The 13748-nt window shown below is 48.5% G+C and overlaps 1 protein-coding gene across 1 annotated transcript in view; it reads left to right on the top strand.

The window, feature by feature from the left end:
- LOC147709789 (antileukoproteinase-like) overlaps positions 1-13748 on the top strand; it is a 74017-nt gene that overhangs the window by 43722 nt on the left and 16547 nt on the right. The window lies entirely within an intron of this gene.

Genomic DNA, 13748 nt, shown 5'->3' on the forward strand with positions numbered 1-13748 from the left:
AAAAGTGTTCAGGAAGAAGGCTTCCAAGAACGCAGTGAAGTACGTGGGCCAAGAAGCGGAGGAGCCAGACGAGGTGGCTGAAGAAGAGGTGGTCACGGTCCTCTGCATCTACGACAAGATCTTGAGCGTGGATGACCATGTCCGAAGCGCCGACGGAAGGAGAACGATGAAGCCAATCATGGACATGGTGATAGGAGGTGTGGAAATCCAAGTAGTGGCAGACACAGGATCACCTTACACCATAATTCCGAGAAACGTATGGGAGGAGAAATTTGCTCCACAACTGGGCCCCGAATTGGATAGGCTGGACATACGTCCCGTTACATACAATGGAGACCGAATCCCCATGGCCGGATGCAGGAAGCTGAACTTCGAGTTCAGGGGCAGATCAGCCAGGTGCAAGCTGTACATCTCCGAGAAAGGCCCTTCTGTCCTGGGGTGGCTCGACCAAGGAGACTTGGGGATCAAGTTGGATCCAGGTGGCAAGGAGCAAATACTGCTGACGGAGCAAGGAGAAGGGCTGGACACGGCCAGATGGAAGAAGGAGTTCCCAACGGTCTTTGGGGGCACAGTAGGAAAGCTCGACAGATTCGCGCACAAGATCATACTCAGAGAAGGAGCAGTACCAGTGGCCCACAAGGTGAGAAACATCCCGTTGGCAGTGAGGGACGACGTAAAGGAGGAGCTACGGCAGCTAGAGAAAAGAGGGATCATCGAGCCGATTACCTGCGCTGAATGGTTGGCGCCATTGGTGGTGGTGAAGAAACCCAATGGCAAGGTCCGTCTATGCGTTGACCTGCGTGAGTTGAACAAAAACATAGTGGTAGAGAAGTTCCCCCTTCCCCGGATAGAGGAGATGTTGGCCAGCACGAGGGGCGTTCAGTGGTACTCCACCATAGACTTAACATCGGCTTATCACCAGATTGCATTACACCCGGAGAGCCGCAGATTGACCTCGTTCATAACCCCCTTCGGGTGCTATCAATTCCGCCGCATGCCGTTCGGGCTAGCCTCGGCGGCTGCGGTGTTCCAAAAACTCATGCACCAGTTGTTCAAGGACATTCAAGGGGTCCAATACTTCCAGGACGATATCTTGGTGATGGGTCGTGACAGAGCCGACCATGACAAGAAACTGGATGTGGTATTGGGAATCCTGGAAAGGAAGGGCCTCACGGCAGAATGGGCTAAGTGCCGCATAGGAATGGAAAAGGTGACGTACTTGGGCCATGAGATAAGTGCACGAGGAGTAACCCCCAAAAGGGAAAATGTGAAAGCGATCTGCGACGCACCCCCACCGGCCAGCAAGGAGGAGGTCCGATCCTTCCTGGGGATGGCAGAGTACTACGGGAAGTTCATAGAACACTTCGCCTCGAAGACCCATCATATGAGACTGCTAACAAGAGAAAACAGCGAATTCCGGTGGTCGGAAGAAGCCCAGCAGGAATTTGAGAAGGTAAAAAGAGAGGTGGCAGGGGCTATTCCACTACAAGGATTCGACCCCCAAGGAAGTACGATACTCACAACGGATGCCAGCGACAAAGGACTGGGAGCAGTCCTCATGCAAGACCGCGGCCAAGGGAGAGTGGAAACCATATGCTTTGCGTCCCGCACCCTGAACGACACCGAGAAAAAGTACAGCGTGGTCGAAAAAGAAATGTTGGCAGTAGTGTGGGCCATGTCTCGGTTCCGGCAATTTCTGTGGGGCCCCAGGTTCCGGTTGAGGACAGACCACAAGCCACTGCTCAAGGTACTCACATCCAGTGGACATGCAGACGCAACGCCGAGGATCTCAAAAATGTCACTCAAACTGATGGAGTTTCGATACGATGTGGAACATATCCCAGGGAATAAGAACAAAGTGGCTGATTACCTGAGCAGGGCGGCAGCAATGGAGCCCAGCACCGAACGCAGCGAGGCAGCGGAAGAGTGGGTCGCACTCACCGAAGACCAAGAAACGACCATAAGCAGGCAGGAATGGAAACTAGCGTATGATGAAGACCCCGTCCTGGAAGAAGTGAAAGCCCATATAGTAAGGGGTTGGCCAGACAAAAACAAGACAGGGCGAGGCCTCATTCCATACTTCGAAGTTAGAGAGGAACTATCAATTGATGACCAAGGCATCTTCGTATACAGAGGAGAGAGAGTCATACCTCCGGCAAAGATGATTCCCCTGTTGATGGACATGTTGCACGAAGGCCACCTGGGAGCGGGGAAGTTGAAACTAAGGGCCAAGCAGAATTATTGGTGGCCGGGAATGGACATAAGAGCGGAAAGACACGTGAGGGAATGCACGAGGTGCCAGGGCGCGGACAAAACACTCAAACCGTTGCGCCCAGCCCTAGGAAAATTTGATCCTCCGAAGAATCCGTGGGAGGAACTGTCCATAGACATTTTGGGTCCCGTACTAAATGCACAAGGAATACAGAAGTACATCTGTGTAATGGTGGATCGATATTCCAAATGGCCGGAATTGAGGATTGAAGAAACCATGGACACGGAGATGATAGTGAGCTTCATGGCTGAAACTTTTGTGAGAGAGGGCATCCCAAAGTGTGTTCTCAGTGACAATGGGCCCCAATTCCGTTCTGAAAAATGGTCCCAGTTCATGCGGAGAAATGGCATCATGGCAAAACACACATCCATATACCATCCTGCGGGAAATGGCCTGGTGGAACGTTTCAATAGAGTAGTGATGGGTTCGATACAAGCGGCGATCTCAGACAACAAAGACTGGGAAGCAGAGATTTGGCACATGGTATGGGCGTATAGGATAACACCCACGAACACCGGCTATAGTCCCTTCCAGATTCTCAGAGGCCGTGAGCCTTTCATCCAGGACAACAGAATATGGAAAGATAGAGTCATCAAGAGCGAGTGGTCACCGGCGGTGGTGCAGGCCAATCTGGAGAGAGCCCAAGCGGTGTACACCAAACACTATGACGCGCGGAGGAATGTAAAGGACACCGCTTTAGAAAAAGGAGAATGGGTGAGAGTAAGACTGGCCACATTGCAGAAAAAGGGAGAAAGCAAGTACAGCAAGCCCCTGCAGGTAGTGGAAGTCAAAGGCAGGGCGGCCTTGCTGAGCGACGGTAACGTGTGGTCGCAGGACCGCATGGCCAGGTGCAACAAAATACTCTGCTGGAGAGGCAACAGAAATGATGGAGATTGTGAGAGCAGCAGCGATAACCCCTGTGAGTATGGGGGAGGGGATCTAGACATTGGTGAGACAAGGCAAGAGGACCAAGGAGCGAGTGGGGAGCAGCTGATTGAAGAGAAAAGGAGCCGGAGTGAGCCTAGCGCGGCTGCGCTAGGAAGTGGTAATGAAAATGAAGCGACAACTGCCACGTCCCCGGTAAGACTGACGAGAAGGGGCAGGGCGGTGGTTCAACCTGCGAGGTTCAGAGACTACGACATGAGTCAGGACTTGTACATATAGTTCTTTGGGAAAAAGGGGAGATATGTAGTGAGCGCTCTAACGTTGCACGTCACGTAGCCACGTGACGTGCGGTGACGTAGGGAGGCGGCGTGCGCAGCGAGGCATTAGCGCGCGAGCTGGCTGGGCAGAGGACATGCTTGGTGCTCCTTGTATGATACGACTTGAATAAACAGAGTATTACAGAGACCTGACTCCGAGAGTTATTGGGGGAAGAAAGTACATCATTACACCCCCCTCCATGCAAATTTGGTGGCAGATGACGTAACCACTGCGCCTCTAACCCCTGGTCTGTCTGCAGCATCAGCGCATATTTTGACTACTGCTTACCTCACAGGGAGATTGGGCAGGATGTCTGTTCAGACAGGGCTGTAGGTTGATTGTAACACCCCTTAACTCCAGTGTCGTAACGCAATCCTCTCCCCCACCCCACCTCTGCAGAATAATACAAAGGAGGGTGCCTAAGTCCAAATACTAGTTGGACTTGAGCTGAATGGGGCCCATCGCCTGTCTGGGGGTCTCCTAAATGGTTGGAGGCCCCCTGTACCTCAGGGGCCGCGGGGCCTGCACCACACCCCGCAGTTCAAAGCACAGCTTTTATTATTACCTCACTCACATGTGCTGGTTGTGGCTTCGTAATCTGCAGAGCTGGCTTTAATGTCCCCTTTGGAACACGACTAAAATCGAGTGACTGTGAGCAGACATTTGTCTTCCTGTACCTTAGGTTGTAAATATGAGAAATGAAGAAAAAAAACTCTATATTGTGCCGTCTGATAGTATCCAAATCATGCGTGTAATTTTTTTCATCTTCTTCTTTAGGGTAACTTATGCAAGTGCATGGAGTGTGAATGAGTGAATTAGTGAACTGCATTAATAGACCAAGACTTTGACATTAGCAAGGTATCCTAATGCTAACATTGCCAACTGAAACCTGCTCCCCAACAGGAAAAGACTGGTATGGAGCCCCTTTGATAATAAATAAATAAAAGAAACGATGGTCAGTGGGAGCTCTAAGAGGGTTGTGAAGAATGATCCTGTGTTTATCACTGAAATACAAGAAGGAGCTCGTTGCAGTTCTAGATCCTTGAAGGACGCAGAGACATACCATGGTTTCAGATGCACTTCTAAGGGCTCAAGAGGGAAAATGCACTTAGAACATGAGCACAAAAAAGCAACGCCAAACCAAAGCAAAACAAGCATTTACAATGCAATGGTCTCGTCTTTGTTAAAGTTAGAGCTATTGGCATTCCAAATGTCATTTTTTTAATTTATTGTTTTTTTTTTAAACCAATAAATATATGGTATATGGTCTTTCTATCTGTGACGTCATCCGTCACTCAACAAAAAACACGCCCCCGATTCCGAGAATGTCGGAGCTTTGCGGCAGCCATTTCTGCCCGACCGCGTCCGGCCCTTGCCCCCGCCGCGAGTGTAAGAATATGACTCGTGGTATAACGAAGTGGGCAAAGGGGCTGGAAAAGTAAGCCTTAAACGCCCGAGTCCATGAAGATAAGGAACCAGACTTTTACCAGTCTTTTACTCGGGTTACCCTAACTCAGCTTGACAACAGTAAGAAACCAAACAGTGACGTAAGACTTATTCTAGTATGGCTACCGCTGCAGACACAAGCCAAGCCGGTTGCTTCGGTGCGACTGCAGCCTATTCGTTCATCAGGTGTTTGTGACGGAAGGTGAGAAAGGCGTGTCAAGTGTCATCTCCGCTCCTCCCCTCTACTGTGTGTTGGGGCAGGTGTTGGCTTGCGGCGCCGGGTCTGCGTCAGTGTGCGCGCACCCCCCTGCCTTCTCCCCTCACCTCGGAGGAGCCGCCATTACTGGGCAGCAGTTCCAGTACGATGACAGCGGCAACACCTTCTTCTACTTCCTCACATCCTTCGTGGGGCTCATCGTCGTGCCGGCCACCTACTACTTGTGGCCCCGGGACCAGAACTCTGGTGAGTGCCCCCCTCGATAAACAACGTCGTGAGCATCAGCAAAGTCATGCTCCAGGGATGTTGGTTGATTACATCTGTTACACTTGCTGTTGTCACTAGGTATACCTAGCTCCCCCTGTTTCCTCATGTACCTTTGATTCTGAGGCCTCTATGGCAGGCAATATTGATGCTTATTTGACAGTTTTTTTGAGGGGGGTGAAAGTCTTTGTTATTGAAGTCAATTGGCTATATGTACTAGCCAAGAGAGAAGCTCCCGGTTCTTCAAGTGACAGACCCACTCTCCACTTTCTATTCCGTTCCCTCCAGATTTGCTGCAGTTACTGGGCATTCCAATACAAATTTAAAGTTGTACATGCATTTAACCATGAACACCTGGGCCCGCAACTGGGGCAAAGTCGATATCCCATTGCTCTGCTCCTCCCTACTAGCCTCTAGTCCAACCACAGAGGACCAGGCCACACCGCTTCAGGCAGAAACCCTTAATAAATGGCCATCCAACGCCTGCGATCAGGTGGCACCCCTAAGACGCTTTACAGTAAGACGTGCTCACGACGTCAACAAATGGTTCACCCCGGAACTTAAGGAGGAAAAACTGGCCACCCGCCCTGCAGAACGAGCGTGGAGCGCACATACTGCACTGCTACCAAATTACTGTACTCCTCTACCCAGGCTGAGTACAAGAAAGCCATCCTTGATGCCAAAACGTGCTACTTCTCGAATAAGATCCTCCGGGCAGAGAACAAACCCAGATAAATCTTTGCCACAGTTTTCGAATTGGCCCCTTCAGAACGGACCACACCCAAGCCAGTACCCTCCCAACCCCTGTGCGACTCACTGAACAACTTTTTTATTAACAAAATTGTAGACATCAAGGCTAACATTCCTCCTCCCTCCCCAGCCTTCCTAAACCCTGATCCCCCACCGAACACCTCTCACCTCGACCTTATAGCCCCGCTGTCTAAAGACATCCTCCTTTCCTTACTCCCCTGCATCAAATCTGGATCTCCTTCCGACATCTGTCCGGCTCACATCCTACGAGATATCTTCTTTACTTGCCCTTCCCCCCCCTCACCTTTCTCAACGAGACCCTTATGTCAGGTACCGTTCCACCCAGCCACAAATCAGCCACCATCATCCCAATCCTGAAAAACCCAGGCGCCGATCCAACAGCGCTGGCAAATTATCGGCCCATTTCTCTCCTCCCCTACCTGGCCAAAGTTCTCGAATGCCACGTTACCAAAATCTTCAGTTCCTTCATCGAGGACAGCGGCTATCTCTCTCCATGCCAAGCAGGATTTCGCCCCCTCCACTCCACCGAGAAAGTGGTGGTCTCTGTTTTAGACACACTCAGAGAGGGACAAGATGCTAATCTCCCACAGGCACTGGTTCTTCTAGACCTATCGGCCGCCTTCGACACGGTGGACCATACCATCCTTCTCTCCCGTGTCAAGGCGGCTGGCATTGGAGGTCCTGCCCTTGCCTGGCTCAGCTCATTCTTGAGCGACCGGTCACAGGCAGTCCATCTGGCGAACTTCTCCTCCGAGGCCCACAAAGTGCGATGTGGCGTCCCCCAGGGATCTTCTCTTTCCCCCCTTCTTTTTAATTGATATATTTTTCCGCTTATCTTTGCCCTACAAAAGATGGAGGTCACGGTGTTTAATTACACCGATGACCTCCAGCTCATGTTTAACCTCTCTAACTCTCCCGACTCTATCAACAACTTCCAGTCGGTGATGGTCTTTATCAGGGATTGGATGAGCTTTAACCATCTTAAGCTCAACCCTGATAAGACCGAGCTCCTCCTCACTGGCAGTAAACTCAACCCTTGGTCCCCCAGTTTCTGGCCCCCCTCCTTTGGCTCCCCCTCTCACTCTCCCTCTGTCAGGGGATCACCCTCAATCAACAACTCACCCTACACTCCCAGATTAGCACAGTGGCTTCCTCTTGTTTCTTTTCCTTACGCACCATTCGAAAAATTTCACGTTTTTTTTCTTTCTCAGCCCTCAAACTGATCCTGATGGCCATGGTCCTCTCCCGGCTCGACTACGGGAACGTACTGTACACTGGGGCCTTTGCATACGCCATGCGGCGGCTCCAACTGGTGCAGAACCAAGCTGCCCGCCTGGTCTACGGCTTACCCAAATCTCACCACACCTCTCCCCTTTTAAGATCCCTCCACTGGCTCCCTATTAGAGAAAGGGCCCTCTTTAAGATGGGTTGCATTACGTTCCAGGCCCTCACGGGAACAGCCCCATCTTTCATCACTTCCAAAATCACAGCCTATATCCCCAGCAGACAACTGCGATCTTCTTCTCAGTCCCTCCTGGTGGTGCTCAGGTTCAAGAAGAGCAGAACGGGAGGCACGAAGTTCTCCATCCTTGCTCCACAATTTTGGAATTCTCTACCTTTCCAACTGAGATCAACATCATCCTACCTGGAGTTCCGCAGCACACGGAAAACTTATTTGTTCGCACAGGCCCATAAAAGCTAAAAAACTGCACCCTTCCTCTCTAGATTCACTCTCCTCAACAGCGCCATGAAACCGCCTGGTGTACGAGCGCTCAATAAGTACTTTTAAATTCAAATTCAATTTATGAGTTTCATTTCTACCTGTGGCAGTCTGGGAGCCGTGGTCACAGTGCTCCAGGTAGGGAGGCCGCAAGAGTTTTTGAAGATATTTAATGCTGGTTTGTGTGATGCATTGCATAGCTGTTTGGTGCCCTCTTTTTTGAGTGGAGGTATATTTCCATGTTCATTTTATATGTGTAAGTCGCACACCTGAAACGTTTTAATTTGTTTTGCCTATCGTAAGCTAGGTTATAGGAAGGGTACCCGTAACAGCCGAAATTATTTGAAACCTAACCTGCAGGAAGCATCTGTACAGTGTAAGATACTCAGCGTACCAAGCCAGTCAAGTGCATGCTGACAGCTGCCGTGTTGTAGCACCCTCTCGCAATCGTCCTGCAGTTAGTAAACCCAGAGAGTCCTTACAGCACCCAGGACGTGCAGGCTTTCAGCGATGTAAAAGAAGGTCTACTTGCACCCATTCGCTTTTCCGTACAGCTCTTAGTGACTGTAGGCATCTTGAGCTGTACATCGCTGAAGGCGCGTTGCAGTGTGGTGGAGCAGGGATTACTGTTGCACCAAGGAGCTGTATGCAGATTGGGAATCCTGAAGGTGTGGGTCATACCAGCAGGCTCTGAGTGGTGGTAGCTCGCTCGAGTTTCCAAACTAGCTGCTTCCTCTTGGAAATCCATCCTGCCGCCTCCCACGGGACACCAAGCCCACAGACCAGTGGAAGAGAGTGACCCGCCTGATGACGTCATCTTTGTTTTCGCCATTCGTTTCTATATCTACGAGGCTAAAGCCTAGCCCCGCCATACATAGCACCATTTTCTGCACCACAGATCTGAGATCTGGTGTTAAAGTTCCTTTACAGTGAAAGACGTCACCCACGCCCTATCTTCAAAGGAAGAAAGTGCCCTTATAAACCTGTATAACATGACATAACATGCTAAAATATAGCATAATATATGGGATAAAGTAGCCCATGGCCATGCTTGCTCCCTTGCCCCCTGGCTGTGCTTGCTTCCCTGCCCCCTGGCTGTGCTTGTTTCCCTGGCTGTGCTTGCTCCCGTGCCCCCTCGCTGTGCTTGCTCCCCTGCCCCCTGGCTGTGCTTGCTCCCGTGCCCCCTGGCTGTGCTTGCTCCCCTGCCCCCTGGCTGTGGTTGTATGACATCACAACGCATGCTTTTACCACGCATGCCATTACAACGCAGTTTTTACAACGCAAGTCGTTACAACGTCTTGCGTTGGGGGGTGCTGGATAGTGGAATAGTTGAATTTTTTACTCCAACCCCAGTCCCCATGGATAGTAGGGAAGGTGTTGGATAGAAAATTAAGCTATTCCCTATCCTACTCAATAACACAAATTGCCCAAACCACAATTACTCCACAACTTTTTAGGAGGGACTCTTTCTCAATGTCAATTTTTTTTATCTTATTCAAATTATCACAAACTTTGTGACAGAAAACAAACAATACATTAAATATTTACACACCTATATATACTTTGTACACACATAAAAAACACCAAATGTTTACACAATAAATAAAGTTTCTGCATCAAACATTAAAAAAAATTATGACTACATCACAAACAACATTATAACAAACACTACAATCAAAAAATGAGAGAAACAAATTTTGGGGGGGGATTATAAGCAAATAAATGGCTCATAAGCAGTTCAATACTGGACCAGCCGGTCCTAGTATCATAAAGATGACAATTTATTCCAAACTAGAAAGTGCCGACGCGTTTCAAGACCAGGCACAGTGTCGCTGGTCTCTCATCAGGGCTGTTTTATTCTTTGTATCTGAAAGATGCAAAGAAAGTATTTTACTCATCAATTTCGAAAAAGAACTCCTTTTTAGCCAGTTGGCTGAAAGGATAGATAGCTACATACCAGACTTATTTATGGGAAGAGCAGGGCTTTAAAGCGTCATAGATTTCATACGGACTGTTTCTTCACGTGGCCAGGCAGGAAAATCTAAAAGAGTTTGAGTGCATTGGTGAGTCAAACGGGCTCATGATTTAATTATTGTGATATCGCCTACTAATGAATAAGGCATACCTTGCTATTGTCCAGCTGCCGCAAAACGGCTTGTTCATATGTGTAGCACCACCATGTGGATGCACCCCTAGAACAATAATGACAACCGTTTTAGCCATGGGGCGTCCACTTACAAATGTATTACACCAAATTGCATGCACTTCAAAAAGCGGGGAGGGAGGGGGAGCAGGAACCATTTCGCCTACCTTTCCGATATTATCTGTGCTCTTTTAATTGAATATTGTGCTTTTGAATCGCAGTCCTGTTAAAACAAAACACTGGTGTAAGCGATCATCGCTAAAATAAAAGCGTTCAAGTAAAACATGAACAAGAAGGAAACTCATTTAATTTACCTGCTCTCCAGTCACAGCACGCCGCTATTGGAATCGGTGTTTCCTCAATAACGATGGCCGCTCATAGACTTCCTGTATTTAGAAGACGAGAAGGGACATACAATTGAGCAATGGAACTTAGATATTGAGGGGCCTTGCCTGTTTTAATCCTATACATATAAGTTAGGGTCTTAAATTTAATGCGATTTTCCACTTTTAACCAGTGGAGATCGCGCAAGGAACTACAAACAGATGTAGTTTTAGGAATCTGGCAGAGCAGGCGAGCAGCAGCATTTTGAACAACTTGCAACTTACGGATGACCTCCTTATTGGCTCCAAGAAAGAGGATGTTGCCGTAGTCCAAGCGAGAGGTGACCAAGGCCTGGATTACCGTTCTTTCTGTGGAGTCCAGCAACATCCCTAAAATCTTTTTGAGCCATCTGAGTATGGAGAAGCATGTTGCAGCCACCTTTATAGCATGAGGGCTCATCGAAAGATGATCATCGATGATAAATCCCAAGATTCAGGCTTGTTTAGTAGGCTGAGGGGTGGCACCCAATTCAAGGGGCCAATGTTGGGGGCCCCAAAGCTCTTTGTTATTCCCCAGGATGAGCACCTCTGTAATAATAAATATTATAAATAATAAAGTGTCGTCCGCATACTGATGGCATTGTATGTGAAGGCATGCAGACCTCAGAGGTACTGTGCATGCGACGCCCAATGCTTTATTAATGTCGGCCAAATAAAGATTGAACAACAATGGAGCAAGAATGCAGCCTTGCTTTACTCCAGTGGTGGTCCTAATTCTCTGAGGAGCGACTCTGTTGGATGTGACTTTCACTTTTACCCATGTATCCATGTATAGGCTTCCAATGATACTTAAGAGGTTTTCCGCAATGCCCCCGCTCGACGGCTTCTGCACAATCTACCTCTGTGCACTCAATCAAATGCTGTATTAAAGTCTATCGAGGCAACGTATAACGGTGAGGACTTTTCGATGTTCGCGTTTTTAATTAGCAATGAAAGTATCATCAGGTTGTCTTCGGTTCAGTGCCCGCGCCTAAAACCGGCTTGTGTGATGGGAATTAAGGCCTCAGTGCTGGACCACTCTTTAGCTCCTTGTTTAAAGTATTAGCGAAGCATTTACCTTCCACGTCCAGTATGGCAATAATTCAGAACTTGGCAGGGTTATCACGCTTTATGTATTGGGGTAAGTTTAGCACTTTGCCAGCTGTCTGGAACTGAGTTTTCCATTAAACGGTTTTTAAAAAGGGAATTCTTCTGCAGCATTTTTAAATATACTGGTATGGATGCCATTCAGGCTCTGAAAGAGGCTAAAATACTTAATTGAAGCCTTGGAGATGTAGTATCAGATGAAATACTTTGGATTGGAGCCTCCTGATCACCTTCCATTTTCCTGGGATTGTACACATTAAGGCTATATTGGACCCCCTGAGGGCTGTAACCCCCAGAAATTCTTTTCAGGTATTTTGATTCCATTTTGTTCTTGACAAGGTTCCAAACTTTTGGTGGATCTTTTGTTTTTTTGACCTCATGTAACTCTACTCAAGCCTGTTCCTCATTAGCAAAGGGCAATTTCCCTGGCTTTAAACCCATACGCCTTCCTTGCCTTCCTAATCTCTGGCAGTACCTTTGTGCACCGACCTCAAAAGTTTGTTTAGTTCACATTTCAGGGTCCTCAATGCTGAATTATTGGGTTCCTTCTGAGGTGAATGCTACCCATTATTTGGGGCTTGCTTGCCAACTTCTCCAGTAATTTGGACAGTAATATTGGCCAGCTGTGGAGCGTGCTCTATTAAATGCCTCACTTTGCAGCACTTTTCTCCGCTCGGCCAGGGCCCCCCGGGACGGTGTTCCAGACCACGTTACTCTTTGTAGCCCAGAGGTGCCGTCTTCTCTGCCCACTGCGTGTAGTTGCATTCATTTGGGGGTCTCTGTGTGGATGGAGCATGACAACTGAGCAGGGTCACTTATTGGGGAGTAAAGTACTTGAAATGTGCATATCCAGTTAACTTGCTAGGTAGAAATCCAGATGTAGCCAACCAGCAAGGTGGAGGAATTAGTTGTGTATAGCTGGCTAGTTGATCATTAATGCCTCTTCCATTTAGAGTGGGTAAGTCCAAAGCGTTTAAAGCAGCAGCAAACTTTTTAATTTTTATTTTAGAGTTTTATATAGTGCTAACTAGACCAGAGAAATCGGGTATCAGGGCGCTTTACATGAGCACCAGTTTCGTTACAGAAGAACATATTCATATTAGTTAGGCACAGGGAGATGAAGTGATTTTCCCAGAATCACAGGATGTTTTAGCGTCATTGCCGAGACTCGAACCCAGTTCCCCCGCTTTGAGGTCGACCGTTCTAGCCGTTAGGCTACATCCTCTACTTTCTTCTGGCCAGCTTTGTCTTTCTTTGGTTGACCCGGCACAATCCCCGGGATACTCAATAGGTTGTCCTCTTCTTGCTGCCATCTGAATATTTGGTTCTTGTGGGCACTTAATGGTTGATATTACAGTACATATGTCAGGGCAATCACAGTTAAATGGGGGTACATGCATGAATGTTAGAGAAAAAAGCACTATTCAAGCTGAGACGGACGAGGGCTGTTCTCCTGGGCATCACGGGTGTGAAATATTCCGCGGCCGATTGATTCTGCATCTTACATTGAATTCTTCCATACCGGATGTACTACGGAAACAGATTGACGTTTTCCACAGTAATTCAAGGCTCCCCAGTTATCCTTGGCCTTGTCCAAACATGCGACACCGCCTTCTGGATATGGGATTTTATCCCTGACTACATCGATTACCAATGATTGCCAGTACCCGCCCCTCCATTGCTGCCTGGCTGGGCCCTATGTGAGTATCCTTAACTACCGCAAAAGCAACAGTTGATGAACAGAATGCAGAACAATGTCTTACATTCACCCCAGTACAGAGATCTGGGACCAAATCCATCGTTTTTTTGCACTTCACACCACCCCAGGTCAGACATGGCCATGTCTGAACTGGGGTGGGGTGGATTGCAAAAAAATGATAGATTTAGGCCCAGATCTCTGTACTGGGGTGAATGTAAGACATTGTTCTGCATTCTGTTCATCAACTGATGTTTTTGCATTTGTCACCCCGAGTGCTGGAAGTGTCCCCCCTCCTCTCTTGCGCTGGGAGATTCCCTCACCTGCCCCGCTTGTGGTGGGCGATTCCCACCCCCACCCTCTCTTGTGCCTCACCCTCAGTTACCTCCTGTCTCTCCATCTATGGCAGTTATCCTGTGCCATTGTCCCAGCACCCGTGGATTCCCTCAGCCAGAAAAGAGAGACTTCAAGAGGACTTATTCAGGACATCTAGCAATTGCTGGTGGGCGGCTTGTTAGCCCCTCCTCCAATGACACCGTCACTCTGA

This window comes from Lissotriton vulgaris, chromosome 6 (assembly GCF_964263255.1).
Source record: "Lissotriton vulgaris chromosome 6, aLisVul1.2, whole genome shotgun sequence".
Lineage (NCBI taxonomy): Eukaryota > Metazoa > Chordata > Amphibia > Caudata > Salamandridae > Lissotriton > Lissotriton vulgaris.